Source organism: Spermophilus citellus, assembly GCF_964194105.1.
Source record: "Spermophilus citellus genome assembly, chromosome: 10".
Lineage (NCBI taxonomy): Eukaryota > Metazoa > Chordata > Mammalia > Rodentia > Sciuridae > Spermophilus > Spermophilus citellus.
In genome coordinates this window covers 7,314,011-7,320,992 of record NC_138197.1, presented here as the reverse complement: position 1 = coordinate 7,320,992, position 6,982 = coordinate 7,314,011, and positions in this window count along the sequence as shown.

Genomic DNA, 6,982 nt, shown 5'->3' with positions numbered 1-6,982 from the left:
TTTCTTCTCAAGCCACCATACCAACCTGCCAGAATTAACCTTACACCCCTGAGAAAACCTTCAATCAGCAGCTGATTCCTTAGTATTCAGCAACTTTCCACTTCTTCAGGTCTCTGCTGTTGATAGTAGACTGAAAAAAAATCATGGCTTAAATTCTTTTTTTTTTTAATTTTTTTCAGGTGTAGTTGGATACAATACCTTTATTTTATTTATTAATTTTTATGTGGTGCTGAAGATCGACCCCAGTGCCTCGCATGTGCTAGGCCAGCGCTCTACCACTGAGCCACAACCCCAGCCCAACACTGGCTGAAATTCTTGGTATAGAATCTGAATTTACCGATTCTATCATTAACTAGCTGGGTGATTTTGGACAAGACACTGACTTTTCTCAGTGTTTCTGTGTCCTCCTCTGGGAAAAGAGGTGCTGATTATAACAATACTTCAACCCTTAAGGTTGTTTGAGTTTTAAATGAGTTAAAGCATCTGAAGTACTTCAATACTGTATGCCTGGCCCCGTATATAATATGTTTTCAGAAAAGGCTAACTGTTGCCACTAGAATGCATATCCCTAAGTCATCCATGAGGAATTTCTTATTGCCTATTGTGGGTAAAACTGTGTCCCCAGCAAATTCACATGTTGAAGTCTCAACTACCAGGACATCAGAATGTGTGACTGTATTTAAATTTAGGGTCTTTAAAGAGTTCATTAAGATCAAATGAGGTCAGGGCTGGGGATGTGGCTCAGTGGTAGGGTACTTGCCTAGTGTGTACAAGGCCCTGGGTTCAATCCCCAGCATTGGAAAAAATAAAAATAAAAAAAGAGAAAAAAAAATCAAAAGAAGTTAAGTGGTTAGGCTCTAATCCAATATATTGGTGCCCTTATAAAAAGAGATTAACGGGGCTGGAGTTGTGGCTCAGTCAGTGGTAGAGCACTTGCCTAGCATGTGTGAAGCCCTGGGTTCCATTCTCAGCACCACATAAAAATAAATAAACAAAATAAAAGTATTGTGTCCAACTACAACTAAAAATATAATTGTTTTTTAAAAAAAGAGATTAGGATACTGACCATGTAGAAGGAAGACCATGTGAAGATATAGGGAGAAGGTAACCATCCGTAAGCCAAGAAGATAGGCCCGCAGAAGAAGCCAGCTAGGTTGATGCCTCCATCTTGGGCTTCTTCTAGTCTCCAGAATTATGAGAAAGTACATTTCTGCTTTTTAAACTTCCCAGTCTGTGATGCTAATGTTTTGGCACTTTGTTATGACAGTCCTACCAAATTAATACACTGCCTAACCTCAAGCTTTGTCCTTGCATTCCCTGACCTTGACCCTTCTGATGATCCCGGCTCTAGGTACTCCTCATATGGTCTCTGGTCTTTTTGCCACTTTCTTTGCCTCTGGATGTAAATGTTCCCCAGGTTCTTTCCCAGTGCTCTCCTCTTTCTTTTTCTACGGTCCTCAGGAAGTTATTATTCACTTTCCTGGTTCCAGCTGCCACCCTGTGCCAAATAATTCCAAATCTGGGATTATTAGGTCTGGTTTTACTTCACCTGAGATTTATATGGACTTTCCACGTGTCTGTTGACATCCTCACAGTATCTTACTACGATAGCCCCCCATTATGGTCTGGATATGAGGTGCTCTCCAAAAAGCTCCTGGTTGGCAGCTCTTGCCTAGAACCCCAGCCACTTGGGAGGCTGAGGCGGAGGATTACAAATCCAAGGCCAGCCTCAGCAATTAAGCAAGACCGTATCTCTGAAAAATGAAAAGAACAGGGGATATAGTTTCATGATCAAGCACCCCTGGGTTCAATCCCCAGTGCCAAACAGACAATGAAAGAAAAAAATGAAACAAACAAGCAAACAACTTGTGGGTTAATGCAGGAATGTTCAGAAGTGAAATGATTGGATCGTGAGAGCCGTAACGTAGTTAGTCCATTCTAGTTTGGATGGAATGGGTGGTGGGTCACTAGGGTCATGCCCTGGAAGGGTACATCTTCCCTGTGACCCCTCCCCCCTTCCTTCTCTCTGCTTCTTGGCTTCTGTGAATGCAGCAGCTTACCTGTCTTGATGTTCTGTCTCATCTTGGGCACAGGGAAGTGGAGTTGGCCCACCAGGGACTAAATCTCTGAAACCATGAGCTAAAATAAACTCTTCCTCCTTTGACTTGTTCTTGTCAGGTATTTTTGTTACAGTGATGAAAACCTAACACTGTCCCCTGCAATCAAACTCATTGTCTTTTCATCCATACTTTTCCCTCCTGGTTTGACTTTTTATTATCTTCTTAGTGACCCAAGCTGTGAAATCATTCAATCATCATAGATATTCCTCCTTATTGTCCTTCGTCCCCAAGACCTATAATTCATTTTCCAGTTTCATCAGTTGTTGACCTCACAGATAGTAATCATTTATATTCTGCAAACATGTTGCCCTTGTCTTGTGTAGATTATAAAACTTCCCTTCAAAGTAGATTCCGTAAATTGCTTAGGGCATTGATAAGTTGCTGAGGCTGGCCTTGAACTTGCAATCTTCCTACTCAGCCTCCCAAGTAGCTGGGATTACCGTAGTACACCTCCATGCCATGCCAGAACTCATCATTTCTTGCCCAGTTATTTTGCAATTTCTATTTTCCTTATCTTTGGTTTCAGATTTTATCCTTCAAGAATTTCCCCCCTTAAAACACAAAAGATATTATTTTCCTCTCAAAATATCTTTGTGGTGCTTCGATGCCTAATTTAACAAATTACTTCTGTTGGCCTTCACCATGTTCCATGATCTTTCCTTTTCAGGTTTAGAGGATATTTAAAAAAAAATTTCTGGCATCATCTACAAAATCATCCAGTCACTTTATACTACTGCCACATAAGACTATTTGAGAATCAGTGTGGGTTGTTGACCCCACAGATAGTAATCATTTATATTCTGCAAACATGTTGCCCTTGTCTTGTGTAGATTATAAAACTTCCCTTCAAAGTAGATCCCATATGGCAAATAAGACAAAGGAGAATTCTAATGGTTTTCATAAATGTTATTTTTTTTCTTGGTAGTGGAGATTGTGCTCTAGTACAAGCTACATTTCCAATGCTTCTTATCTTTATTTTATTGTATTTAAATTTTGAGACAGTGTATCATTAAATTGCTAAGGCTGGCCCAGAACTTGCGATCCTCTTGCCTCAGCCTTTGAAGTTGCTGGTATTACAGGTGTGGGTCACCTGTGCTATTTTTAACTCCATGGAACCTCATCACATCTTATCCAGGTAAGTTTGCAGAGCTGAGAATAATCATTTCAGTGCATGTATCCCTTACTCACCTTAGGTTTATTATTTATTTATTTATTTGGTACCAAGGATTGAATCCAGGGCTCCTTACCCACTGAGCCACACCCCCAGCCCTTCTTGTATTTTATTTAGAGACAAGGTCTCACTGAGTTACTTAAGGCCCTGCTAAGTTGCTGAGGCTGGTTTTGAATTCATGATCCTCCTGCCTTAGCCTTCTGAGCTGCTGGGAATACAGGTGTACACCACCCCACCTGGCTACCTTAAGTGTATATCTAAAACTTCAAGATGCCATGATCCTGTACTCACTGTTTTCAATGGTCCATACCCAGTGCCACTCCTTGGAAAATGTCAAGCATGCAAGACTCCAGTCCACTGCAATCAAATGCATTTCCAGTGAGGTTAATGATCCATAAATTGCTAAATTTCTGGCGTGAAATCCTTACCCATATGAAAATGAAATGGAATCTCACTTTAATCTTATCCTTGGGGAACCCAAGATCTGCAGGTTCACCATTACAGATGTTCAGTAAACAGAGGTGAAAGTTGGTAGAGACAGGGAGATCTGTTTGGGGTGTATAGTTTTGGAGATTTTCACCTGCAGGAGAGAAAGTAAACTGTGATGTTGGATGTAGTACTAGGCTCAGCTCAGAGTGCAGAAGAGGAGGTCTTGAATCTGCAGTGTGCACACAGAGAAAGGAGAAGTCAAGGAGAGACTCTGATCACCCAGGACAAGTGTTGCAGCAATCAGTTCTGAGATAAGTGAGAGGGAAAAAGCAAACAAGGCTAAGCATGTAGCTTAGTGGTAGAGCACTTATCTTCCATGTGTGAGGCCCTGGGTTTGAGCACCCGCACCACAAAAAACAAAAATACATACATACTTCTCATTTAAGTTTCCTTTCTTCTTAAGAGCTTACCCAGATCTTTGTCCATGGATCCTAAAAATATTTTATGTTCCAATTACTTGCTTTAAACTTTCAAGCTATGTTGGTATCATTCTTTAACAAGGCCTGAGATGAGATTTTTTTTTTTTAAGAAAGGGTTTCTTTGGGGAGAACTAAATATAGTTTTGAATCTGTCTTACTTGATTTTTATTTTAGTAATACTCAGATGAATATTCATGTATGAATAAGCCTGAAATAATAAAGTTTGGAATAATTGTATTTTGGGGAAATAGGTCAATTCACAGCTACCATTAAAAAAAGGTAACATCTTGTAGCAATAGTTCTTTCTGAATATTGGCCATAAAAACTATTGTTATGTCACCATTTGAAGTACTTAAAAATTTTTTTAGTTGTAGATGGACATGATACCTTTATTTTATTTATTTATTATTTTGTGGTACTAAGGATCTAACCCAGTGCCTCACACGTGCTAGGCAAGCACTTACCACTGAACTACAGCTCAGTGTATTTTTTTTTTAGCTTTATATTAATGGCTGAGATGTAGAAATACAGTTTGGGTAATTTTTGAAGAATAAATGACTTTAGATTAAAATATGTGGGGAGTTAAAATTCCATTAATATTACTTCAGCTGTACTTCACTTGATTTGAGAAAAACCATACCAATTCTTGCTAAATTATGAACATCTTGATTAAAGAACATCCAGACCCCCAAATCTCTTTTATTTCTAGACTGGTTTCTCCAGTCCGCTCAGGTTTTACCTGGGACAACTAAGGGGTCATGAGATAATGCTGCCACCTGGTGGTCATTGTGGGGAACTAACAGCTACCCCCAAACTTCTCTGGGGCTCCTCCTACAATGGAGTTCAGTTCAGTTTTGCTCTATTCAATTAACATTTACTGAGCTTACCTGAAGGACAAGTGTTGTGGTAATTACTCCAGGAACGCACCTGTCTTTGTTTTTCCTTGTGTTTTGACTTTTTCAAACTTACTTTATTTAATCTCACGCAATTGCTTTCTGGAATTCATATTCTTTGTTGTTGTTGTTGTTATTTTTGGTACCAAGGATTAAACTCAGGGATACTCAACCCCTGAGCCACATCCACAGCCCTATTTTGTATTTTATTTAGAGACAGGGTCTCACTGAGTTGCTTAGGGCCTCACCATTGCTGAGGCTGACTTTGAACTTGTGATCCTCCTGTCTCAGGCTCCTGAGCTGCTGGGATTACAGGCATGAGCCATGGTGGCCGACTCATAATCTTTTTAAAAAACTCTCTGACCACCTTTCTTTTCTCAGTTCTTGCTTAGCTCCCTGTTTCTCTTCTTTCTAGGATTCCATTTTTGTACCAGCAATGACGCTAATCCTGACTTTAAAGCAAAAGTGTTATGCTATTAAATATTTTTCCAAGGACAAAAGGAAAAATCACAAATTTTATGATCCGCCTCCCAACTTCTAAAGGCTTTGTAAGGTCCAGAGTTCTACAATAGCCCCCTTTTGTCTTCTTATCTAATTGTGTTGCCTACATAGCTTTTATCCACTTTTTTTTTTCCTGAGGCCCTAACCTTGAAAAAAATATTTCTTTTTTCTTATTCATTTTCAATTTTTGAAAATAATAAATGTGACTTTTTACTATTTACTTTTTTTCCATAAATAGAGATCATTTCAACTCATGGTGGGCTATGTTCTTAAGATTATTTGTGAATCTAATCATTAGTAATAAAACTTTTTAGGGAAAATTCATTCTGAGTTCAAGCAAGTAAGCTTAAAAGCTTTTGAAATGCAATCTACTTCAACATGACAATTTTCTGCAATTGAAAAAGAGATAAATTAGAGCTCATTTTGTTTATAATAGAAAGAGATTTGTTACTTCATAGAATGATTTATCACAGAATCTCTAAATAACACATTCTTCTCAATGGATTTAAATTATGATTCACTTGTAAAGCACTTAGAAGCAGAAGTAGTTATAAATCCAATGAAGAAAAACATACATAGAACGGAGGAAAATTCAAAGAATTTGGAGAAATTTCACAACTTCAGATTCTGTTATTTATTAATTGTAGTACTAGGAATTGAACTCAGGAATGCTCTGCCAACTGGGCTATATTCCCAGCCCCTTTTATTTTGAGACAAGGTCTTGCTGAATTGCCCAGGCTGGCTTTGAAGTTGAGATCCTCCTGTCTTAGCCTCCTGAGTTGGTATGATGACAGGCCTGTGCGACTGCCCCTGGCCAGAATTCTGTTAGCTCCACTAAATGTGAATATATTTGAAAAATCTTTCCTTGCAGCAAAACAATTGTAAAGATTAATATAATATGACATAGTAACCATCAAAGAAATTCCTAGAATTCTTGGTGGGATTGTTAAATTAAAGGGTATGTACATTTGTAATTTGGTAAATGATGTCAAATTTCCCTCTGTGGAGATTATATCAATTACTTTTCTAGTGTTTGTTTACTTATTATATAAGGGATCAAACCCAGGGCCTTGCTATGATAGGCAAGTGTCCTACCACAGCTACATCCTAAGCCCTTTTTAAAAATCCAGCAGAAGAATCTTACCTGGACTTCTGTCTTTTTAATCTGGGTCTCTCACATCTGAGATACTGAAATATATTCTAAATTACGTGATAGACCAGTAGATAACCTGCAAGCAGTCCTGTAATTAAAGGAGTGACACCAAAGCTTGTGACAATAGTCCCTAGCAACATGCTGATAGTGTCCCCCCATATGAAATCCCCTCCCTAGCAAGGAGGAGATTTGACAAATATATAGTTGACAAATCTATATATGACTAAAAGCATAGC